Genomic DNA, 26,971 nt, shown 5'->3' on the forward strand with positions numbered 1-26,971 from the left:
GCCTGTTTTTTAGGTAGGATCATGGAAAATGACTTTTTTCTGGTCCTTTGTGACTTTTTCTTTTTCTTTTCTAAAGGTCATTTTTGCCCTTATCACAGCAATAATTGCCTGAGGCCACCATCTCCCTAAAGGCCAGAGATATGTTGGTGGCTTTATTTTTGATGACTTGAATTGAGGTGATGTGGTGCGATTGTATGTTACGAGGATGAGCAAAAATGTGGCATCCAAGAAAGAAGCAATGAGAGTGAGCAATAAAGAAATAATTTAATTATGAGATAAATGACTCCTGTCAGAACCTACAAGAAAAAAATAAACAGTTTAAAGGTCTCCATAGTTCCAAGATTCAGCACAACATCAGTATTTATGATTTCGTTTGGCTGTTGAGTTGTTGTAGTTTTGTCATCTTGGAATATTTTTTTATTTTATTTCCTTGGGTGTTTACCCTCCATATCAGCCATTTTGTTTTTTATTTTGCATCATTTATTAATGATGATGATGATGATGATGATGATGATGATGATGATGATGATGATGATGATGATGATAATAATAATAATTTAAAAAATATATATTTTCTTAATTTTATCTTATTTACCCTCCACTTTAGCTATCAGACTTTCATGCATGCAGAGACACTTTATGAAGTTAGATATCTCTGAATAGCCCTAAATTAACTTCTCTTCCCTTAAATCGGCCGTGCAAATGAACAGCTGTTTCGTTCACGCCATTGCTGTGCAGAATCAAATCAGATTGTTAATGCTCACGCTTGTTTGTTTGTAATCAGTAACTCCTCTATAAGCTGAATAGCAATGCATTTTCAGAGCAGGGTCGCTGCCACAGTGATTTCATCAGGCAGTGAGATTAGATGTTGGAGGAAGCATAAATACAGGTTCACTAGATTAATGCTGCTGATGTAATGAGAGCAGAAGTTTCTTGTTTCTGTGTCTCCACAGTCTGGGTCCTCTCTGCACCTGCAACCTTTAGGGATTCAGCAGTCTGGAGATGCGACAAATGAGGGCAGAGCAAGTGGCTTGATTTTTGTAATTATTGTGGATATTTATGATTTTCTTATTTAAATGTTGTTTTGTACAAAAATTTGTATAGTGCTAGATAAATTACCAGTATTTATGGGTCGGCGATTATACTGGTAGACGCAATTAACCGGGTAGAAATTTGTCAACCTGTAGAGATTTTGAACTATTGTCTATCGCGGTTAAACCATTGAAATGCAACTCATTTCACTATATGCGTGCGCTGTCTGAGAAACTGTCTTTGAGATGCGTGCACATGTAAAGCAGCTGCTTATAGAGAGCGAGTACTGATTGGAGTTCTTTTTGCCACCTAATTGGGCTTTAATGTTAAAGGAACACTCCACTTTTTTTGAAAATATGCTAATTTTCCAACTCCCCTAGAGTTAAACAGTTGAGTTTTACCGTTTTCTAATCCATTCAGCCGATCTCCGGGTCTGGCGGTACCACTTTTAGCATAGCTTAGCATAGTTCATTGAATCTGATGAGACCAATAGCATCTTGCTCAAAAATGACCAAAGAGTTTCGATATTTTTCCTATTTAAAACTTGACTCATCTGTAGTTACATAGTGTACTAAGACCAATGGAAAATGAAAAGTTGGGATTTTCTAGGCCGATATGGCTAGGAACTATACTCTCATTCCAGCGTAATAATCAAGGAACTTTGCTGCCGTACCATGGGTAGAGCAGACGCAATGATATTACGCAGCGGCTGTGACTGAAATAATTCAGTGCACAGGGAGCGTGCCTTGGAGACATTTTTGAGAGATGGTGTGTAATATCATTGCGCCTGTTGCACCCATGGTACGGCAGCAAAGTTCCTTGATTATTACGCCGGAATGAGAGTATAGTTCCTAGCCAAATCGGAAAAAGTGGAGTGTTCCTTTAAACACACATACTTGTGTCAAAATGCCCGTCTTTGCAAGTTTCCTCATAAACAGTCATTTATGTCTTATAGTGAATGCGAACAGTTGAGAAAGAAAACACGTGTTCACGCAATGCATTTTTCTATTCCAATGTGCTACTTTTCCATTGTTTTTCTATGTAAACATGCACTAGATGGACGTACATGACCGTTGCACTTGCGTCTTCTGCTACGTCCCGCACATGACACGGCAATCTAAAAACACGGCGCTCAAGTTAAAATCAAGATTTAAAAAAAACTCGTCTCGGGACCTTGCGTTGTTTTTTTTTTTTTTTTTTTTTTCCCCAATTCAACTGCCCACATATTCACGTGCAGTTCTATGTAAACAAGCCCTAACAGTATATTGGATCCATGCATTCGGACTTAAAGTGCCTAATAAACCTGTTGTCATCTGTGTCATTAATGTTAGTCAAAAAAATAAAAACCCTTCAATTCTCTTGACTGAGTAACTTTTGTCTCACTTTAATAAGAATAAATGTATATTTAATTTGATCACAGTGAAGATATGCAGTTTTTTTTATTCATTTGATTACTTTATACAATTTATTCAGGCTAGTATTTCTTGTTTCTAGTGCTTGAGGTTTTTCAGGTAGGTGTATTTCTTTGTTCTGTTGAAGTTTGTTGTCCTATTCTTCTTATTTGATCACTGACTGTTTATTTGTCTTCAGTAAGCTTGAATAAGCTAGTATTTTTTTTGTGATATTGAAATTGGTGACAAGAGTTGTTAAATTTCAATAGTATCAAAATTGATATACTGTGAACTTTATTTAAAGCAAAAATAACTATATTGTGATATGTATTGGTATCGTGAAATAAAATTACTCGTATTGTGATATACGATTTTGGTCTTATGTTGTCTATTTGGTAGCTACACACACACACACACGAGTTCTTTGAAATTATTGGTTTATCTCTATTGATAATAGTTCTATCTCAGAATGAGCCTCAGGTCATGAAAGCAGCATTTGTCATAAGAATAAAGCTGTACTGTGAAGTTCAGCACATGTTGATCTCTGCAGGAGCTCTGATCCTGATAGTGTTGCTGTGAGGTGCATTTGGATTGGACTCTTCTCTTGTGTGCCTGATGGCCTGATTCCATCATAGCTGTGGGCCATATGGCTCAGTCATGTTTTCCGTCTGTGCAGCGCGCGATAGTTTCCACCACCGTGACTGCACCAACCCTGTCCATCATATATTGATCATAGTGCAGACAATGAGTCTGTGAAACCCAGACAGATCACATGCGACACGGCGGACAGGGAAATTAGAGTGACGGTGTCATCTTGCATAATAGTAGCATTATCTTACCCCAGCGTGCTGTTCATTTAGACTGCTGTCCGTGTCTCAGCTGCTTGTGTGAAGTTAAGAAGCTCAGATAGGTAGTTCAGCTCGATTTCTAGCTCGTAGTGTTGGAATTTGATCAGACGTTGAAAGATGAATGAGGACATTACAGGTCTAATAGTGCTTTTGTCATTCAGTTTAGCTCATATAGAGAGAGACCCACTCGGAATCTCTTCCACAGATTCTACACAGAATTTTAACGCCTGTAATTTGCCAAGTTTTACACATCCTCACCCTTTTGCTTGTTCATTTGAATATTAAGTATTTTAGCTAATTTGATTTATACTTTCAATATAAGCTACCAGTTTAACACATTCTACTATAAAGTCACAGAAGTCATCTCTTCGCTTCTTTTGATAACAGGTTTACCGGCATGAGGGTGAGACCTGTCACTCACATGCGATTGACCAATAGCAAACCACAACCATCCAATCAATTCCCAGTGGACAAAGTCAAGTTCTCCCATACGTTTTTTTTTCTTGTTCGAGAAGCCGTTCACTCAGATACATCACAATAGGGAAGAAGAGAAAATTTTGCCCCAAAATCAATTTAGAAAATGCATAGTTTCCACCTGTGTGTGCCGGTAATATTATTGATAAACGATGTTTTAATTAGTGATCGACTGATATATTGTCAATGCTGATATATAGGCCGATATTTGACATTTTTTTAAATATAAAATCACCCCGCTCTCTAAGATATTGGCATCGGCCTTAAAAAAACCAATACATTACACTAAAATTTAGATGTAGACATTTTTTCAGTAAAATCTGCCATGCCGATAATGAATAAATGTTTGGCCACCAGGATATTATTCTCTGGATTTTTTTGGCGGTTCTTTTTATTTTATTTTTTTTTATTTTTTTTTCTGTTATGGGTTACTTATTAGGATTATTTCACTTTCAAATGAAAATTAGCCCAAGCTTTACTCACCCTCAAGCCATCCTAGGTCTATATGAAATTCTTCTTTTTGATGAACATAATCGGAGAAATATTAATAAATATCCTGAGGCATCCAAGCTTTATAATGGCAGTAAGCGTTACCAAATGAGTATGAGCTGAAGAAAGCGTCATCCATCCATCCATCCATCCGTTCTTTTGTTCCATCCATCCATCCATCCATCCATCCATCCATCCATCCATCCATCCATCCATCCATCCATCCATCCATCCATCCATCCATCCATCCATCCATCCATCCATCCATCCATCCATCCATCCATCCATCCATCCATCCATCCATCCATCCATCCATCCATCCATCCATCCATCCATCCATCCATCCATCCATCAATCCATCCATCCATCCATCCATCCATCCATCCATCCATCCATCCATCCATCCATCCATCCATCCATCCATCCATCCATCCATCCATCCATCCATCCATCCGCAATGGGTTTGTGTAAAAAAAAAAATCTATATATAATATTTAACAAGTAATGAAGTAAAATATCTTAGCTGACGCAACGCCATTTTTTGAATGGCGATCTGGCAGAAGGTAGATATTTTGCTTCATAACGTATGGATTTTTTTTTTTTTTTTTTTTTTTTTTTAAACAAAAACCCATTGCTTTGCTTCAGAAGGCCTTTATTAACCCCCTGGAGTCACGTGGAGTATGTTTATAAAGGATGGATGTGTATGGAGACACTTTCTTCAGCTCATACTCATTTGGTAACGCCATTATAAAGCCCGGATGCGTCAGAATATTAATATTTCTCCGGTTATGTTCATCAGAAAGATGTATTTTTAAAGGGTTAGTTCACACAAACATGAATGCCATGGTTCATAATTTAAGGTCTCATTATAACCATAGTTACACTTTAAAAGTGCCTTTTTGAAGCTTTCTTGAAGCATTGAATGCTTTTTGTGCTCCATAGAAGAAAGAAAATGTATGGTTTGAGGGTAAGTGATTTTCATTTTAGTGTGAACTATTGCTTTAAGAGCTGCAGTCCAGTACAGCAGCAGCACTCCAGCTGTATTAATCAGCGTGTCTTACTCACTGAATTAGGGGAACAGAATGCAGATGTTTCTCAAGCCAGGGAGGATCAGGGCCAATCTGAGCATGAACCAGACAGGTGTATCTCTTACAGCACACAATCAGCTCACTGACTCTCTCTCTGTTAGTAGCACTATTTGGGCTAAACTAGTTTTCCCCCAGGAGATTAGGTACATTTAAGGTGCACGGATGTACTTTGCAAGTTTAATCCCATCCAAATCAAACACGTCTGTGTTTCCCTGCTCAACCTCGGTAAAAATTACAGCACAAATTACCTACTGTTTTTCGGGTAACTCTTATCCTGTCCTGATAGGAATGTTTCTGTTTGCTTTGTATATATTTTTGCCAGTTTCAAATTTGTTTTGACCTTCCTCGAGCACTATAACTAAAACTGAATTTCTCGCTGTTCCTGGTGCACCTTCATTATAGATGTAGACCAAGTTTTGCCAACTGTAAAGGTAAAATATCAATTTATTAAATAAATAAATAAATAATGCTGGGTTGACATCCTAAAGCTCATTCTAGGATAGAATTATTAGAAATGAACAATACATGATAAATAAATAAATGTTGTAGTTAATTATCAACTATTAAAAGAATGAATGTTTATTTATTAATAAATGAATGAGTGAATGAATAATCATGTTTTATTTACTTTTTTATCCATTTATTTATATGCCGTTTTGTTAAAAAATGGTATTTAAATATTAATGTTTTCATCTTTTTCATGTAATTGTTATGCTACACACAAAAATTGATTGAAAGGATTACCGGTTGATCTCTAATGGAAATTTTGCTTAATTTCCTGTCATATATTGTTTATTTCAAACAATTCTATCTTAATATGCTTCATAAGTTTGCTGCCTGGTGCATCTTCATAATAGTTTTAGACCAACTTTCTGGCTAAAATAATCATTTCTGTTCAAGTTCTGCATTTGAAATCAGCATCAGATATGATCCTATTATAATTCCTTCTCTTAATTATATACGGAGTTATTTGCATGCATCCAGAGTGCATGACCTTTCCGCAACGCCACATTCAGGCAATTATAATAACTACAGATCTCAATCCCATCCAAATCAGTACATGAAATCACAGACTTTTTGTGTTAATTATAGTTCAGATTTTCTTTGGCAAACTAATCTCACCCGTATGGTGCTATTCTCTAATAGTTTTCCTTTAAATGTGCAATATGTAATATTTTCTGTCTGCTAGAGGTCGCTAGAGGCCTATTCAAAACAAAGGCGTAGCTTGATGACGGCAAGTTTGAGCGCAGAATCTTGGGACATGTGTTCTTCACCTCACAGCCGGTGAAAATAATCGGGATAGGACTCGGGAAGAAATCATGTTCATGGATGTGATTATTAGCATTAATGATGCAGAGCAGGACAGAATGTTGTGGGAGCTGAACGAGGCCGCTGGAGCGATTGCACAACACACGCCATGAGCAGCAGAACTTTTATTATGCCACAGTCGCTGGCGCTGCTTCCGCTTTTCCGGTCATGAGTATGAGGTAACACAGCTCTGTTTATCATATTTAGATACATTTCAGTGTGTGTTGAAAATGATGTTATAACTCTGTGCGTTTGCTCGGCGGCTGCTGTGAGACACTGTTACACACTGCAGTGAACTAGATCAATTTTAGAATATCATATTAAATGTTGGATGTCTTGTGTTGATAAATGGCATGCAATTAATTTTAAAACGTATTGTATGATGGAGAAAATTCTGTATCACTGTTTCTAAAAATAAAGCTGCATCTGATTATGCTATGTTAGCTACTTGACAAAGTGTTTTTCTCTGAGGCATGGTAAAGCATGGTTCTCGCAAAAAATCAAGAAAATTAGATTTAAACAATAAGACTAAACGTGTTGAGATATATAACAATAATTAGTTTTCTGTCTATATATGAAATATATGAAAACAGTTGTTCCCTTGTCTATTAAAACATGTAATATATCAAAGCGTCTTTGGTGTTTCCATGGTTTCTACAAAATAAAACTGGAAACCGAATGTAACGCGGGTATGACACAATTGACAGGCGACTCCTCACACATCCCTGAGCCTTGGTAAAAATAGCAATTTTCTCACGATTTACAAATAGTTGCAAATATTCTAGGTATTGTAAGTACTCAAGTGAACAAAATATATAACACTGGTCTAGTGGTTTTTGGATATTTTACTGCAAAATTCTTACATATTGCACCTTTAAGCTGATTTTACATTGTTGTTTTATCTTATCTCTCAGAGAGCCGCAGGAAAATGTCCCAGAGGGCTGAGATCTGGAAATGTAGAGACAGGTTGATTTAATGCGTCTCATGCTGCCTTACAGAGACTGGAAATGGAAGACACTGTCACTATAGCTGAACATCATCATTTCTGTATCACTCTATCTGTCTTGCCCTCCTCCTCTTTGCAGTGACTTTGGTTTAAATGTTACTGCATAGAGCACATTAATACAACATTACCCTCTATGGATTAGAGACTGCATGGTTGGAAAGACATTTATTTCCCCCCCGACTCCCCCTTTTTGGATCAATGCAACCAATTTTGAAAGTCTGCCACACGTCTCTGTAGAAAGTCAGCCAGCGTGCTGTTCTGTTTGATATGTTGTATGGTTGTCCTCCAGTGGCAAATTCTCTGAACATAGAGTCAGAACCGAATGAGTCCCGAGGGGAGCACTCGTTTACAAGTAAGCAAGTAACCTGTTTTGGAAACTGATAAGTGTCTGGATACTTTTTTGGGTCCGCTGAAAGGTCCTGTATAATTCGCTCTTCCCCTTCTTCTAAATCAGTCTCTGGTTGAAACATATGTAGCTGAATTAATCCAATATTTCCACACGCCATTGTGCAGCATTTACAGTGTTGGTTAACTGAGTAGATCAGGTATTCTGAGCTGGTGTGATCGAGTGGAGGCGGAGACTAATTTGCATATCCCAAGTATACTAAATGAAGCAAGGATGTAGAGTTGCATGCAAGCTATTTTAAGGAATGAAGAAATTTTCACAGGATTTTTTTTTTTATTTATTTTTTTTTTTTTAGATATGTTATTTTGCTGATCAAAGATGATTTTTAAGGGAAAAAATTGACTATGGGGGACTTTAACATTGTATAACAAAACAAGTGGCTTTTACTTTGAGAAAGATATTGAAAGCTTAATCTAAAGCTTGACTTTTCACAACAAAAAAAAAAAGTACATAAATTGTATGCCTCATTCTATTCCCCTATAAAGTAGATTATTTATCATGTGTCTTTGCAGAAATTCATGGCTCAATATAAAGGATAGTCATAAGAGTTTGACACAAAATATTCAACAAAACCTTATCTCTATCTTTAAGTAAAAAATGGAAAACAAAGTAATAAAGAACTTAAATCCTGTAATTGTTAAAGTAAAGTGCTATAGACTTAAGAGACAATAATAGCCTTGCTAGTGTACTGACTACTGAACTAGGGAGCCGAATGAAACAGGCCCTGTTTACACCTGGTATTAAGATGCGTTTTGGTCAAACGGATCACAAGTAGACGACACTAAATACAGGTGTAATCAGGGTCTAAAACGTTTTGAGCTTATCCACTTTCGACCACTTCCAGAGGTAGTCAAACGCATTCAGCCATATTGCTTTCGTAGTGGAAACACTCATGTGATCAAATATGTTCGAACAGCCACTAAAGACCACCTTTTCTCCGCCTACTGACCTAATGCGTAAACATTATAGGAAGTGCGCTAGCGAGACGGGAATTAAACTTTGTCGGCTGAAGACACAAGTTTGGTTTGAAGACGAAAAATGTACCAAGCACAATGTTCTCTCACCATTCCAAATTTCTAACGCACTCACAGTGTTCGGCTGGTCTTGCAGCTGTCAGAGCAGAAACAAAAGCTGCTGCTCTCCACATGTTTGTTCATCGTCTCAGTGCATGTTCATTAGGGCTGGGCGATATAGCTAAAAAATTTATCACGATATAATGTTTCATATTGTTCGGTATCGATAATTATTGAAAAAAAAAATTACCACCACCAGTTAGTGAAACAATGCAATCGATAAATGCATCTTTTTTAGCGCTAAGTTTATTTCAAAAGCTGATTTGCTCAATTTTGAACGATAACATAAACATTAGTGTTTATATCTGAACTGTAAACTTTTATCCAGTACTTCTGTGATCATTTGAATATTTGTAACAGAAATAAAGATACTATGTTGTTGAAAACACTGTGCAGCTGTTAACCCTTTAAGACCGGATGGAGCATCGGCGCTCCCATTTGCGCGTCTATATTTAAGAGCCAATAAAAACTGAACCCATATAGGTAGCACAAACATTCCTTTTGCATACAAAACCAGAGACTTTAATCTTTCATATTAAGTCTCCAACTTGCTTCTGTTGCATTGTTTTCACCCTCTAATGAGTCTGAGTAATATGCGTTTACAATAAAAATAGCACAGCCGCTAACTGAATACAAATATGTATATTTCACGTGCTCATAACTTCATGAAAAATGCACAGATCACAGGCACAACAATATTTAAAGCAGATTCTCATGATTAGAATGAACCCAAAATCAACATAATATAATGTGTAGATCACAAGATATTACTCACAGAATGATTTAACATACTTGGCTAAAAACATGTCTCTCATCTCTCCGGGAAGCAGTGTGTATCCAATGTTCCCGGACCCCTCCATGTTCGTTTTCCAACGTGGAATAACACAAAATAGATATCATTTTAAAGCTTAGAATCTTTTTAATGCATCTAACCATTTTGAAAAACTCCTAACGACTGCTGAGAAGTGTCCCGTTGGCGCCACCTGGCTGCGGAAAAAATGAATAACATTTTATTAAACTAAACTTTATGCTATCACCACAAAATTTGAACCAGATGCAGCTCACATGTAGGAGAGCATCACCAAAAATAATTTTTATCCAATCTTATTGCGTTCCTGAGTTATTCCATGTCAAATAATAAAAAAAAGAAGAAATATTTTTAAAAATATATAACATTTTTTAAAATAATTTTTCTTTTTTTTATATTTTCTTAAAACTTAAAAAGTGTTCTATCAAATGATACCTTTTGACTCTCCTTGCTACAGTTTTGGAGTTATGAGTCTTTACTTTTGTGTGTGTCGCTCAGGAAAAAAAGGGTTAATACCTACATGACAACTGCTCTCTCAAGATGAACTTTGAAGTAGATAAACTTTAAGACGTAACGAAACCATGAAACTGCCACACTGACAAGCTTTTCTCGTCGCCTCGTCGCCGCAGGTACGGCACTCATTTTCATGTGTTTGTGTGTTCTGATTTTACGTGGCGATTACGCAACTGAACTCCACACCAACTTGTTTGCGTTTCACTCGTAGCGCATCTGTTTGGGACGGAGCAAGCTTGAGAGTTGTTCATGAAACCAAATTTCATGTCCGTTTACATTTTAAAGCATTTAAGTGAAACTATATCGAGAGTTATATCGAAAATTTTTTTCAATCGTTATCAATTAAGACGTACCATCGATAATTAGCGATACCGTTTTACCGCCCAGGCCTAGCGTTCATTTGTAAATTGCACAAGCTTATTTTGTCCATTAGATTGAAAGATCTAGACTCTCCCCTCAAAGAAATCAGGACAAAAAAGACACCAGGTGTAAATGAGTTTTGTCTCCCCCGTCTACTTGTGATCCGATCAACCAAAATGCATCTTAATACCAGTTGGGAACAGGGCATCAGTGTAGTTGTTCAAGATTGATGAAATGGGTAGGAGAAAACACTCTAGCATAATTTGTTTGCCACTTGATATGATAGTTTGTATCCATCGTGATTGAATTCATACATTTGAAGAGTCTCATACGTTTTGGGGTCACTGTATGTAGCAGTGCTTCAAACAGGAGCCCTCTGGTGCAAAGGAAGTTGTTCAAACGAATAAAATGCCTCAAAAGAACTTCACTGGAAAGGTAATCACTGCTTCCTGTTGGGGCATGAACGGCTTGGTGGCAAGGGAGGTTTGAAGAAGAGAAGGTGAAAACGAAGCCTCTCATATGTCGTAGAGCAGCAGGCCAGCCACGAGATGGGTGTCCTCCTCAAGAGGATGGGTGTCCTATAGAGAACCATCATGCTCTGCTCTTCAGTACACCACTTCATTTTCTGAAAAAGGGCAGAAAGCAAGGACGAGCAAGGATAGTTCAGCCAAGCGCTGAGTTATTTGACAGAATGCAGTGCTCAGCAGGAAAGCCAAGGCAATCTGTTTCTCGGGGGCCTCTGTCAGCCCAATATAGCACAGTGCCAGATTTTCAAATCTCTATATTGCGGGGTGCAGAGTCTTTTCTTGTGTTTTTTATTTTATTTTATTATTATTATTATTTTCATGAGACTAATGCATTATTTATGATTTAATTTTCATTTAATGATTTCGTCTGTTGAAATTCTGCTTGTGGGAACTAATACATGTGCATTTATCTTGTGTAATGAAAAGTTAGCGAGTGTGCTGACCATATGATGGAGGCAGTACACTGATTTTAAAGTAGGCTGCTGTTTATTGTGCAAAGGCCACTTTTTTTTTTTCTTTCATGTTTCTTTTGCATTATTAAGTTGTCCCAGATGTGCAGTTTTTTTTTTTCCAAAAAAATCTCCATGAAGACTTTATTGCCTGAATCTCTTGCTTTGAAGAGCCCAGTGTTCTCGTATAAAGACAGAATGTTAGCACACAAGTGTCTGTTTTTGTCAAAGAAATTGGGTTTCTTCATGAAAACCACATTTAAAGGGATTGTTCACCCAAAAATGAAAATTGTCATTTACTCACAAGTTGTTCCAAAATTTGTATGAATTTCTAAACATATTCTTCATATTTTGAAGAATGTTGGTAACTAAACAGTTGATGGGCCCCAATGACTTTTCCCATTCTATGGAAGTACATGGGGCCCAACAACTTTTTGGTTACCTATATTCTTCAAAATATCATCTTTTGTGTTCAGCAGAAGAAAGAAATTCATACAGGTTTGGAACAACTTGAGGAAATTTTTATTTTTGGGTGAACTTTAAGTTTAAGTATGAACTTTAAACTTAAAGTTCACCCAACGATTACAATTCTGTTATCATTTACCCACTCTCTTATTATTTCAAACCTGTATGATTTTTCTGGTTCAAAAAGAATGCAAAGCACCATATACATTTCATGTGTTATATTCCAAATCCGCTGAAATAATATGATAGTCATATGGACTGCTTGTATACCTTTTGTTTTTTATTATGTAGGAAAGAGCTGAGGTGTAAAGAGTACCTGAAAACCATACTCGAGTAAAAGTACTGATACCTTACATCGAAAAAGGCTCAATTACATGTTACAAGTAACCAATTCCAATACGACTTGAGTAAAAGTCTTAAAGTATCTGATTTTAACAGTACTTAAGTATTTTACTCATGCTGAATGTAGGCTCAGAGATGCACTAGTCCTAAGAGACATGCCGGTGAAAATAAGAAACAATTGATTTGTAAGATGAGAAATCAAGTTTATTTTCTAAAATCAAAATAAAACTGAACACCTCAATGTTGCAATAAATCAAGGTTGACAAAACAACCTTTAAAACGTCTACAAACTGTCAAGTCTCAGTTGAGCTGAAGTGCAGAGAAAGCCCATAAGTAAACCAATATCCTTCAAAAGGGTCTTGTCAATATAGCGGATAAATAAAACAATGTTAAGTAAAATTAAATAGTCAAAGTCTACTATGTGTTGGTTTGAGCCTCATCACCAGCTGCAGTCATTTCCTCATCTAATAAATAAAACATCTGCGATCAGCAACTACCTGCTGATGCACTCGCATTCATGTAAAGTATCCTTGTTGACAACTTTTGGGTGAGAAAAGGCAAAACGCACAAGATATAGTATCTTCCATGCCCTTAGATGGCAATATCACTGCTTTAAATCAGAAACAAACTGCTGCAGAAAAAGTTAGCTGCCATGAAAAATGCAATTTGTAATTGCATTACTCATCACAAATGCAGTGAAGTAAAAAGTACATTTACTTGCTCAAAAATGTAGTCAAGTAGCGAGTAAAAGTTGCCAATATCTTTGATACTCTGTACAACTACAAAGTAGCCAAAAAGATACTTAAGTACAGTAACTAATTACATTTACTCAAGTACTTTACACCTCTGGGAAAGAGTGGCCGTTCTTCAACATTTTCCTTTTTTGTGATGACAGAATTTTCATTTTTGGGTGAACTATCTCTTTATTGTTGCATTTGCATGATTAAGTTGTGCCAGATGTGCAGTTTTATGCAAAAAGATTTTAAAGACAGAATTTCTTGCTTTGAGTATCCCAGTGTTCTCGTATAAAACCAGAATGTTAGCACACGTATGTTTGGGTTTCTTTCCCTGCAAAAACCACATTTAATCTTAAAGGGATATTTCACCCAAAAATCCTCACATTGTTGCAAACGTGTATGAAATGCAAAAGCACCAAATGACTTGATATTCAGTGTCTTCTGATGCCACGTGATCCTTGTGTGATGGACGGAAGATGATAAGTTTCGGTCTGTTTCTCACAGAAAGCTATTGCATGACTTCAGAAGACTCTGAATATAGTGCACAAGTCATATGGACTGCTTTTATGGTGCTCGTTTTGTCATTTTGGAGCACAGTTGCTTTTCAAAAGTGACCGTTTTCCAGTATTTTTTCCTTTTGTGCTTCACAAAGTCATTCAGGTTTGGAACGACATAAGGATGAGTAAGTGATGACAGCATTTTCCTATTTGGATCAAGTTACCCCCAAAAAAAGGTATAATCATGGATTCTCAGTGTTCTGGTGTCCGTGAAGGATTAGTGGAAATGTGTCTGGTTCCTCTGCTGGCTGTCTAAAAGCAGGTGCCCTTTCATTCCAGTGTCGGTGACTCGCTCGGTCCTGCTGAATCTCCGCAGACGTCCTCGCGTGTAATAAAGGATTAATAGTTTGAGTCATGGCCCCATCTGCCGCTCTGCAGCACTCAAGACTGTTTATCCCAGCACACCGTGACCTCATGCTCTTTCAGTATAAGTACACACATACTGAGATGTCAGAGTCTGCGGGGTATGTTCAAGTCACTCAATAGTGGACTTCACAGGGTATTTGGCCATCAAAAATGCGATTCCAAATCATAGGGAACAGTTATGGTTGGTCCGAAGAGCGCTGCAAATGACACAGGGAGCTAGTGTACTTCAATATATCACATCACAGCAAGTGAAGAGGGGAAATTTACCCACCAGCCATTGCACACCACCTCTGTAGTACACAAAATTTGAAACGTGATCATTAAAATGCAACATAACGACAGTGGGTCATACAACAGTTAAGACAAAATAAATTAAGACAAAACCAAATCACATTTGTTTTTTTTTTTTAATTTAAACAATGCAATAGTCACTTTTCATTAAATTGAATGTTTTTTGAGGATGTTGAATTATATTAGTTTAAATATGTAATTGTCGTGATATATTATATTATATTATATTATATTATATTATATTATATTATATTATATTATATTATATTATATTAATAAGACAAAGTAACCAAATTACATTGATTTTCATATTAAACATTGCAAGTCTCACATCATTGAAAAGTTTTCAAGATGTGTAATTATATTAATTTAATATTAATAAAAATGCTAAAATTGTTTATCATATTCATTTTAGTTATATAATAAAGACAAATTAAATTAACACATTTTAAATTAAAATTGCATATTAAATGTCACTTATTACTAAATTGAGGGTTTTTGAGGATGTAGTATTATTATATTATATTATATTATATTATATTATATTATATATATATATATAATATAATATAATATAATATAATATAATATAATATAATATAATATAATATATAGTTAAAGGCATATTAAAATAACCAAATCAATCACATTTTCATATTAAACATTGCAACAGTCATTTATCACTAAATTGGGAAGTTTTATAATAATATTTAAGTTTATTATATTTATAATATAACAGTTGAGATGAATTAAACAAATCACATCATTTATTTTCATATTAAGCGTTACAGTAACGTATCATTAAATTAAGGGATTTTGATGATGCTGTATTATGGTCATTTAGATATGTTATGAGATACTGCTTTTATATTATATAACAGTAAAGACAAATGAAATTAACTAAATCAGATATATTGTCATATTAAAACATTCCCTCGCTCATTCACATTTTTATTTAATGTATTATTGTCACTCCTAATATTTATCTCAAATTTTGTCTGTGCAGTAATGACCTCTTGTCACGGAAAAACAAAAAACTTTTGCAGATAGGGAATTCACATATGGGGAATCCTGTGTTGGGACTTAATGAATTGTCTAATGAGCACTTCAGGATTCATGTCTCTCTCCGGGGAAGGATTCAGTATCCTCCTAGAGCCTGCAGTGCATGTGCTGGTCATGCTACACCTCATGTAGGTCAGTCGTAAGCTATGAGAGCTGAGGAGATGACTGCCGTTAGACTCTGTGCATCATACAGTGCTTTGTTCAGATGAGCTATGATCTGTGATTATATATGAGATCTGTCCTGGAACAGTTGGTGGATTAAGCTCCAAGCAATTGGTTGCCGTTTATAGGGCCTGAAACATGACGCTTCATGGATGTAATTCAGCATCATAGAGCAGAACTTAACAATGTCCCACATTTGTCAGATGACCTTGCTTGGTTAAATTCATCTCAGTTTCATCATGCATAAGCTGTCCTTAAATTACTTTTTATTACATCTGTAGTTATTCAAATTTCACTGTGACACTTTGTAGAAAAGTGTGCTGTGAATTGAGTCCACACCATAAGTGTAACTATAGAGAGCTGATTTTTTTTTTCCCAGCTGATGAGCGATAAAATCATTGACAGCCATTCAGAATCCATCCTGCTTTAAAGAGCATGAGCATTTAAAGTGACACATGCAAGAATAAACGGAAAGATATTTTCTGCTGGTATGAATGCTAATATAGTTATTATTCTAATATAGTTACAGTTACCATTGTAATAAAGTTATCATACTTAAGTTAAAAAGGGAGGTGTAATTTAAGTCTCGGGTGTCAGAATGTGTCTGTGAAGTTTCAGCTCAAAATACCCCACAGATAATTTATATTACCATGTTGTAGATACCCATTTTTTTAGTGCATGCAAAAACATGCTGTTTCCATGTTTAAATGCAAATGAGCTGCTGCTCCCTGCCCCCTTTCCAGGAAATCACTTCCTTCAACAGCTCCTGCCTGCATCGGATACTCTGCCAAATACTAACAAAACATCTGCTTGGTTTTGATTATCATCAATATTGCGATCATGCACACGGACATTGCAGCTCTTTTTAATCACAAACGTTTATTATCTGCATGTGTTTTAAATCTATATCAGTTTAAACTTTAAACTTTATATTTATAATTTGTTTTCTGAGTGCACACACATCTAAAGCACACACACAGAAAGCTGGCTGTCAGACGGCACGTCTTCTGAGTATTAAACTAACTTCTTTTTCATATTTTATTGTGCTTAAACTGTCAAATACAGTTATTTCTAAAGCACACAAAATTCACATAAACACACAGTCGGTTATGTCTGTGAACGTAAACAGCAGGGATACGACTTGCGACTGTTGAGGTTTTATGAGGATTAAAAAAAAAGAGCGGGTGGATTTTTATAATTATAGCGTGGTTGTGTACACACACAATTATGTTCAAACATCATGTAAAAGTGAATTTTGCATTATAGTCCCCTTTAATATGAAGGACTTTGCAACCTGCCAATAATAAATTAAGTGTCATTAAATAAGTTAATCAGTTATGATTGTTTTTTAATCAATTTCAGCACACATGTTAAATAATCTTGTGAACATCTGCCTTAACAGTTCTCTGAAGCTCTAGTGTGCACTGCAGCCTGTCATGTCTCCTCCACACTCGCCTGTAGAAATGAAGCAGGCATGATGTAATCGGTGTTGAAGCGTCTCTCTATAAATTAAGATTACATTCACTGCCAACACGGTGATTGTGTGTTAAAGTACGTGTCAACAAGCACTGCTCCTCCGTCGCTCTCCCTGTTTCATCCCAATCGACAAGAGTGTCAGAGTTCATACACTGAGCTGAAATCTCACTTGTCATGGTACAGTGGTATAACATGCAGTATGAATTGAGAAAGTCTGGACTCTGCAGTACATTATCTGTATTTTCCATTAAATTAAAATCATTTATTGGTAAAATGGAAGGAAATTCATAGTATACACAAAGCCTTCAGTGTATTAATAGGAAAATGCCAATACTCACGTCTATTTAAATGTGTATTTGAAATGCGTTTTACACTATTTTTTTTAATAATAAATTAATTGATTTTGAGTTTTAGTTGATTAATAGGCAGTTGAACTTTGTAGAGCAAAGTTGAAAAGACTTTAGTCATGGTAGATGATAAATTAGCCATTGGGTGATGGTGATATAAATGTTTTTTTATTATTATTATTATTATTATTATTATTAAATGCTTTATATATACAGTCAAACCAAAAATTGAGACATTAGATATAAATTGTTATATATTTTTACTAGTGGGTGCAGGACACTATAGTTCATTTATGTAAGTGAGGATAGCAAAATAAAATAAACTGTGACACATTATATCCAAAAATTCTTCATACAGTGGACTACCAGTAAAATTGATAAAAATTTGGAACCAAAAATTGAGACAATTTGACCTGACCATGTTTTGCTTAAGTGTTATCTGACATAATTAAGATTATTTTTTTCTGACACAGCTTAACTCTGAGATCTTGTCACATTTATTCAGTTTTTCAGTTTTTTAAAAAAATTCAGTTTTTTTAAACTATAGTGAATATACTGTATTAATGAATGAAATGGAATACATTTTGGTGTGTATACATTTTTTAATAATTTTTCATAGATTTTTAAATTTAATATATATGTAGTATTACATATAATTTTGCTATATTATCATCATTCCTTATCGGTTTAAAAGTCCAATCCAAATGAAAATACTCCATATAAACACCTCAGTCGGAATAAAAATGCCCACACCAAATGTAATTGTAATCAGTTTGGGAGGGTTGGGATAAACCTTTCTATAAACCGAACAAAATAAAAATTCTGCCATGTAAACTAGGGCCCTATAATTTCCGCGATCACGGAATCGCGGAATCCATTCATAAAAACGGAATTTACTATATAACGCGGAATGTCACGGAATTTGTCAAATTTTTGATGAATGAATTAAAGCAGGTCAGTACACTTAAATTAAATCGCGATATAGACTAGTGTCTGTGAATATTAAACTGCAAAAATTTAAACATGAATCCTGCATGCATGTGTGACTCTGAAATGAATGATGCAGAAGCGCAGTTTCTTTTACCTCACACCGCCTCACACACTCTCGCGCGGGGGTGCACGTACGCTGAAGCACATGCGACGCTCGCAATGTTTTCGTCCTGTCGCCTCACTACATGAACGCACAAATTCATCTCCAGAGCTGCTCTGAAAGTCACTTCATCAGCATTTAACTGCTTCGTTTGAGAAAACTACCGTCATAAACACAGAGAAACTCAAAGCTCTAGGCAAACCGTCAAAATAAAAGTTCGATTTAACTTGACAGAAACATATTACTGTTGTACAGTAGAATTTAGATAAATTAATTTAACAATAAATTATTAAAATATATTTTTAAACAATAATCTCAGTGTTTCTTCCATGTTTTAATTTTAACAGTAAAGCTCTGTTGTGCAGCACATTGTTTGACAAAGTTTAATTTCATAATTAAAAGATAAATTAAATGGTATGCGTTCATTTGATTGCCAGAAAAATTAAATACACAGCAGAACTTCTGAAAAAAAAATCATAAAAATATATTTTTTAATTAATAAATATTGTTGTTTTAAGAATTCAATTAATTAGACATGCTTTTTGATTATTAAGATGGAATTAAACCATTAAAATGGAATCCAGAAAACAGAATTTGATAAAAAATAAAATTTGAGGGGAAAGAATAAAACGTTTATCGTAGGGCCCTTAAAAAAATGTAATTTTTTTGTTAAACTTTTATTAAATTGTTGGTAAATTAGACAAGATTCATTATTTCAATTAATTAGAAATGCTTTTTGATTACTAACATTTAATTTAACCATTAAAAAAAACAGAATCCAGAAAAATTAAATGGAAAAAACGGAATTTGGGAAAAAATAAAACGGAATTTGGGAAAAAATAAAACGGATTTCATAGGGCCCTAGTAAACACGTTAAACTGATTTCTTTGCGCCTACGTCATCAATGTCAAGAGGTCTGGGGTCGTCAGAATGCAAAACGGCGGCGGCAAAATCAGACTGGAGTAAAAGTGAAATGACACATTTATTAAATACACTAAAGGAATTCGGTGTATCATTACTACGAACCTTCATCCACATGCTTCTGCATTTCGGAGGAGGGCGGGGTAGTATTGAGATGCTCCTTAGAGATGCACAGCCACCTGTGCCTGTCTTTTCCTCATACCTTCCAGCGGTAATGCTACAAATTCGGCTACAATTGGAATGATTTTAATTGGTAAACTGTAAACTTGGCTATTGTTCATTGAAAATCATTCCTCCTCCTGTAGTTCTCATTTGCACTTGTTTGCACAAAAAAGCTGACATACTGTGTCACGTTATTGACACCATAAATCATTGGTTCCTAAGTGTGAGTTTTCAAGAGTTACAAATCAGAAATCAGAACTTAGCATTATAAATGAACATAGACTGAATGAAATGAAGCTCAGATGTCTACCTTGTATTATCCTTTTTGGTTTCATGCAAGAATTAATATTTTGGGCTCAGTAAATGATGACTATTATTATTGTTGAGTCTAGAGCAAAGTTGCTAGGTTGCTTCTCTCCACAAGGATAGAGATGCCTATGACATCCTATGAGGTGCATGAAAATGGTACAGTATTTGCCAGCAGGATAAATAAAGGTTTACCAAACTTGGTGTTTATCCCAGTAATTTAGGGCAGAGAAAGCTTTGCAAGACCTGAGCTGCCTTCCTCTCTCTCTGCACTTCGTCTGTGCTCAGCTCCATGAAGGTTTATCCCTTATCAACCCCATTCTCCAACAACTCCGTTAACTGGACTGACCCTCTCGTTTCCACATTCCCTTTTCATATCCGCTACTCAATGCAATAACTGTCAAATGGCAAACAATAACCCCATGTAAGTTCTATCGTTTTCCAGGCTTGAGACAAACACAGTCCTCATAATTGGCCCTTTTAATGTAGACCACAAAAAAAAGAGTTGGAACGGAAGAACAAGCATGTCAAATCATTTTAATAGAAGATTATTTTCCTCAAGCCCATTTCCAAATGGTCTAACTGTCGAGCGATAGCAAATTGCTCGTATTATTCTCGTGATTATCTCCAACAGTGTTTTCCTTTGTTCTACCGTCTTTTAATCTTGCTCGTTTCAGACTGGTAAAAATCCGATCAGACTTGTGCAAGACGAGCTTGGAGAGTGCCAACACAACACGGGTGACCGAGAAAACGCAAGCGTGATTATGGATTGTATTTCGGCATTAGTTGCCAGAGCGGCTGTTGTAGTTTTGAAAACGTGATTTATTGCAGGGGTGGGTTTGAGTGCAAATAGTAATTAATGATAAGGATGGAGGTGAGAAAGAGGGCAGGAAGAAGCTGCTTTGAAGGCCATGTAGGTAATATCCAGATCGATGCTCTATGCTCTGTGGTTATTCTTGTTATGGGAATGTTAAAATGTACTAGGGATGTGCAAAACTACTTAATTTTGAAAGTTGCTAGGTGTTCCACCCCCCATGTCAATATGAACATGTGAAACAAAATGTTAAACAAAATAATAAATACATTTTCTATTTTATTTTATTTAATAAAAACGATTTTATTTTACAGAACAACTTTAACATTACCCGCAAGGAGACTGTCTAAACATTTTAATAATTTATTGCTAATGTTTTCTGTGTTTTCGGCTGCAGAGATCAAGTCAACGATGCTGACTCATCATCTCTGCAGAAGTAGATGCGCTTATATGCATGTTTCATATAGATTACATAATTTGAGAATATTTTCCATTTGAATTGGTTCGCTTAAAAGTAGACATTTCGCTTTCAATAGATACATTTCTCGTGTCTGTGAGGAAAGTATTTGCTGAGTTTCGGTTCATGTTTGTTATGTGCTCAAGTTCACCGAGACCAAGACGGCAGAAAGCGCATGCAGATTTTTTGCTTTATTTTACAAAAGCACAACGTTTTGCCGTTGTTGTTAGTTATTGTGAGTTTGCATTGTATTTTAAGTTGAATGCAAGTGATCGCACCGGCGCCTGTATGTCATGCATTAAGCACGCTCTCCACACAAGTAAGCATGGATATGCGCCAAATAATAATAGTGCACATTTATCTAGGACTAGGCTAACATTAGAGCGAGCGGACTTGTAAAGTTGCTACTACTACTTGCATGTTTCAAGTAATAAGCAATATTTGAGGTCAATGAATGATGGGCGAATGTTTGGATTTCCTGCCGTTAACAATCTTCCGTTAACAATTCTGCGTGACTTCGCCACTCCCTTTCTTCTGTGGCTAACCGACTAATAAAATCTTGGTCGAACAAGCCTCTTCTAGTCTGCTAACGGTTAGTCGACTATTAGGGGGCAGCCCTACTGAAATGTACAACGTATATGTTCATTTAATTTAATTGCAGCCATATTGTGAGTTTGGTTTTATTTTGGTTCATTGTTCATCCCTACTTTCTTTCTTCTATGGAAAACCAAAGAAGATATTTTGAAGACCTTTGGGGTCTAAACAGCATTTGACCACATTGTCTTTCATTGTGTGGACAAAAAAAACCTTGTGACAGTTTTCAAAATATCCTCTTTTGTGTTCCACAGAAGAAAGTCATACGGGCTTGAAATGACACGAGGGTGAGTAAATGATGAAATAAATGTTTTTTTTTTTTTGGTAAACAATCCCTTTAACGAGGGCCTTTATAAGTAGTCTAATTTAAGTGGAAGCACAATTTATTTTTAAGAAACATGCCGATTTTTTTGTTCATTACAAGTGGAGCTTGTTTTTGATTTGGCAAACTTTAGCATACTAATTAAAGCATGCTAATTGAAGTGCTGCTTCTAAAGATATTACAACAAACTTGGAACTAATTTAAAGCTTGTGGGCTTCACTAATCAGCTAGTTGGTTGAGTTAACGATCGACATGCCAAACATGTTGCAAACCCTCAAACTGCCCAGAGTGCTGAAATTTGTCCTTGTACCAACCTGTTGGGCTTTATCTATTAATATGCTGTTCATGGCTCCATGCTAGTTTTCATTCAGGTCCCTGTGACAGAGTGAAAACACCCTGCAGATGCCCTGTCCTCCAGTGTCCTTTTCCTTCCATTCAACCTCCCTAATGCAACCTAGACATAAGAGCATCTATCCTGACCTCGTAATATGATTGGAATTGTAATATACTCTAGATCAAATTAAGTCAGAGCCTGTCTTAGTAGGCCAAGGCGAGCATCTGCCGTGCACCAGGTGACTTAAGGACTATTCGGGTGAGATTAGTTGTCCAAATGAAGAGTAAGTCTGCGATTTCATGTAGTGATTCGTATGAGATTGAGTAAATGTAGCAGATGGAATTCCAGCAGTAATTTATTTTAAAACTCTTATTTTACCCACACTGTAAAAACTAATCTATAGAATTTACCCAATAAATGTGAGGTAACAATTTGCATCGACTTTGGTGGGGTAGATTTAATCCCATTTATTGAGTATAAACTATCTGAAGTAAAAAGCTATTAAACGCTTGCATAAATTGGGTAACAATACCTCACATATATGTATATATTCAACAGCTACTTACTCATGAAAATTAGGTAAAAATTATCTCTTCAAATCAAAGTTAATTAATATCAGTTCATAACAATTACTTATTCAGAGAAGGTAAAATGTACCCCCCACAATAAAGACATTCAGATGGTTCATCAGATCAATGTTTTTAATCCAAAAAATCCTATGAAACATAGGAATATAGTGTAGATATTAGAATACAAAATATAGTGCAGCACAACAGCTTTACACAACATGTCAAGTAATGAACCTGTTTTATAACTCACTGATCTATCAAATGTTGTTTCAATAATGTTGGATAATAAAACATATCCCTGTTTTAGGACATCCAGATCAGAGCAGAAAGGAGAAGTGAGGAGATCAAAGCAGTGCTGGATATCCAATCACATTAAGATTTTCTTGTATCTAAACTCTTAGACTAAACTCTTTGTGTCTCTTCAGATTTACACAACAGTGACTGACCAAAATGTTGGACGTGATCCCACAATTCCTTAAAAAACTTAGGTGCAGCAACAGTTGGTGTTTTCACACACACTCGTGGGATACAGTGGTAACGTTACTATGTTTTTATTTTTAATCCTGCGCCCATTCAATATATTAGAAAAAGCTGGCTTTGACTAGTTTCTAACCTTAAAACCAGCGGTCAGACACAGTCATGCATGCTGACTAATCTTGTAAAAAGCACACCACGACGGCATTTCAACTTACCGGCAGTTGTGCAGACATTGAAAGCCCGGGACACAACAAACCGATGGCAAAGAACTAGCAGCGACGAAAGCAGACGTGCCGTTGCGTGTCAACGCATTCTCATCCTAGCAACGGCACGTCTGCTTTCGTCGGGGTCAATTAGTTTATTTGAACACATCAAACCGACGCGTGGAACACAATAAACCAAGTTGCCTGACCTACGGTCCGACGTTGTCCGACGTGGCTTGATGTGTCCCGGGCCATGGTGACGCCAGCGACAGATTCAAACTTTAATTTCAAGTAATTGCATGTTAAACAAACGAAAGCCGAATACAAGTGAAGTGTAATATCTCATAATTAAAAAATATATAGCACTCCTATGTAAATAGCTTACCTTCACTTCTGCTGTTCGATGGCAGCCAGAGAGAGGATCCAGCGTCGCCCACACTCACTCAAAAACGCGGGCTGACGCATGCGCAATTTAAAGCAAAAAAACTCACGGTTTGGGGGTATATTTTACTGCATTTTTCTATGTGATGGTTCTTACTGTTGACGAATGGGTAGCATATGTAGAATTTACCCATTACTTTAGAATTCGTTGGCTGGCTGCAATAATCATGTACATTTTATATGGTTTCCACAGATTATATTTACCACTCTCCAAAATCACTTTTTTCAGTGCAGAAAGTTGTCTTTAAAACACAACTTTACCTGTGGATTTCATCTTAAATGCATTCATAAAAGAGTAAAACATTCTTTTAGCCTGCTTGTGGTTTGGGACGTGCCTGAAATTTTTTTTGTTTTTAATAAACGTCAACTCCTACACAGAGAGCTAATAACAGAACAGCAACAGCTCATTAAAACGCTGTGCCATTTACACTTGAGTTTTTTCCTCCCTCTACATGCTGTACCATATGCTAATATTTTAGTCAATTCTCATTCTGGAACCGCTAACCATAAACACTCTAAGTGTGAAATGGAGTCGTAATAGCCAAACGGTGACTTGCAGGTGGAATGAGAGAACTGAACTTTTAGAAAGGACCTGAGGGAAACCGCCACTTTGACAGAAAGAACTTGCGAACTGAGCAAGAATGGGGAGAGGAAGCGCGTTGCTTGCACTTGTCCGTGTTGTGTGGTGTAGTGTGTTTGGATCCTGTATGAAATAAGAGGCAGTCTGGGAGGCCATTCCTCAGCACTTGCTGAGTGAGCCTGCCTCAGCATCCAAACTTGATGATTTCTTCATTCTGCTCTCCGGCCGTGAGAGGATCCTGGAGCTTCTATTGGGCGTTGTTTCTCTCATCTCTTTGTTCTTCCTGTTTTGGTGCACTGCTGCAGCTTGTTTCACTGATCTCAGGACTGTTTACTGTAGTAAAATCAGTTCAGATGCACAGCTTGATGTATTTGTGTTTGGAACATGGGTATTGCCCTTGCTTTTCCCTTTCCTGTTCCTTTTCCTTTTCCTTTCACCTATCCTTTTACCTTTTGCTTTTCTTTTCCTCTCATTTCCTTACCATTTTTTTCCCCTTTAATTTCCTTTTACCTTTTCTTTTGCCTCTGCCTTTTGCCATTCATTTCATTTTATCTTTTCTATTGCATTTCCTCTTTGATTTCCTTACCCTTTTCCTTTTGCCTTTTCTTTCCGTATAATTTTTTCATTTTACTCTTGAAATTTCTTTACATATTTAATATTACTCCTTTTTCATTTCCTCTTTTCTTTCCCTTTTCCTCTTCCTTCTTTCATTTCTTTACCCTTTTTCTTCCCTTTTCTTTTCTTTTCTTTTTTATTTCTATTTTCACATCTTTTCATTTTTTTCTTCTGTTCTATCATTTATTTTTTACTTTCTACCTTTGTTCTCTTCTTTTGTCATTTATTTTTCTTGTTCTCTTTTACCGTTTTTCCTTCATTGTTTTTCCCTTTACTTCCCTTTTTTTACCTCCACCTATCATATTACATTTCATTGTGCCTTTTCCTTTTATCTTTCCCTTTCCTTTTGATTTGCCATTTATTTCCTTTCCTCTTTCATTTCCTTATCCTTTTCTTTTTTATTTCCTCTTTAATTTTATTTCTATCTTTAATTTCATCACCCCCCCGTTTCTCCTTTCCTTTCCTTTCCTTTCCTTTCCTTTCCTTTCCTTTCCTTTCCTTTCCTTTCCTTTCCTTTCCTTTCCTTTCCTTTCCTGTCCTGTCCTGTCCTGTCCTGTCCTGTCCTGTCCTGTCCTGTCCTTTACTTTCCTTCCCCTTTCCCATGTCCTTGCCTTTGCGATGTCCTTTCCTTTCCTGGCCTTCCCTTCCCCTTTCCCATGTCCTTTCCTCACTTTGCCTTGCCTTTCCCTTTCCCATGTGTTACATCTTTCATCTTCTTTTCTTCTTATTTTCCTTTTTCTGTTCTACTCACAAGTGAGGCAATTGTGGCCTAATGGTTTCAGTGGTTTCGCGTCTCAATACTGGCAGGAAATGTAGGTGGGGGGAGTGAATGACCAGCGTTCTCTTCTTCTCTCATAACCCACAACTGAGTAGCCCTTGAGCAAGGCACCTAACCCCCAATCGCACCCCGGGCACAGCAGCAAAAATGTTTTCACAGTGTGTGTGTGTGTGTTTAATACTCACTGCTGTGTGTGTGCACTTGGATTGAAATTCCGAGTATGGGACACCATACTTGGCTACACGTCACTTTTTCATTTTCTGCTCTCTCATTTACCACTTTTCTTTTTACATTTTTACACTTCTTTTCATGCTCCTTTCCCTTTCCTCTGCCTTCCCCTCTCCTCTCTTTTTCTCCTTGTCCTGCAGACATGCTTGACAGACTGATGGGTCAGTATTCTCACAGCTGCTTGTGTATGCGTTTCGCTCCTGCCGGAGTAAATTGCACTGCAGTTGTCGAGAGCCAGGTGAGGAGAGAGCAGTGCTGGAGGCTTTGGCCTCTGAGCTTCCCATTAAAAGGATCAGACAGCTCTGCACTACACCACACTTCTCAAAGTACTACGGGTCGTGCAGGCCAAAGGCACCAGTGACCAGTACACAAGAGGAACATGACCTCAGCTCCTATTCATGTCAAATAATGGCCTTAACAAGCTATTCTTCTCTCTCTCTCTCTCTCTCTCTCTCTCTCTCTTTCTCGTTGTTTGTGTTCTTACCATTCTGTTTTGAGCAGTC

The 26,971-nt window shown here is 36.4% G+C and overlaps 1 protein-coding gene across 5 annotated transcripts in view; it reads left to right on the plus strand.

Moving 5' to 3' along the window:
* The window catches only part of adarb1b (adenosine deaminase RNA specific B1b), a 177,908-nt gene that overhangs the window by 70,215 nt on the left and 80,722 nt on the right, over positions 1-26,971 (plus strand). The window contains exon 3 of one of the 5 annotated variants that reach the window (XM_048194548.1): positions 22,176-22,208. The exons of the other annotated variants lie outside the window; for them this stretch is intronic. The gene's annotated coding sequence lies outside the window, so the exon portion shown is untranslated. The remainder of the gene's footprint in view (positions 1-22,175; positions 22,209-26,971) is intronic. 5 annotated transcript variants of the gene reach the window in all.

The sequence above is a fragment of the Megalobrama amblycephala genome, linkage group LG6 (genome assembly GCF_018812025.1).
Source record: "Megalobrama amblycephala isolate DHTTF-2021 linkage group LG6, ASM1881202v1, whole genome shotgun sequence".
Taxonomy (NCBI): Eukaryota; Metazoa; Chordata; class Actinopteri; order Cypriniformes; family Xenocyprididae; genus Megalobrama; species Megalobrama amblycephala.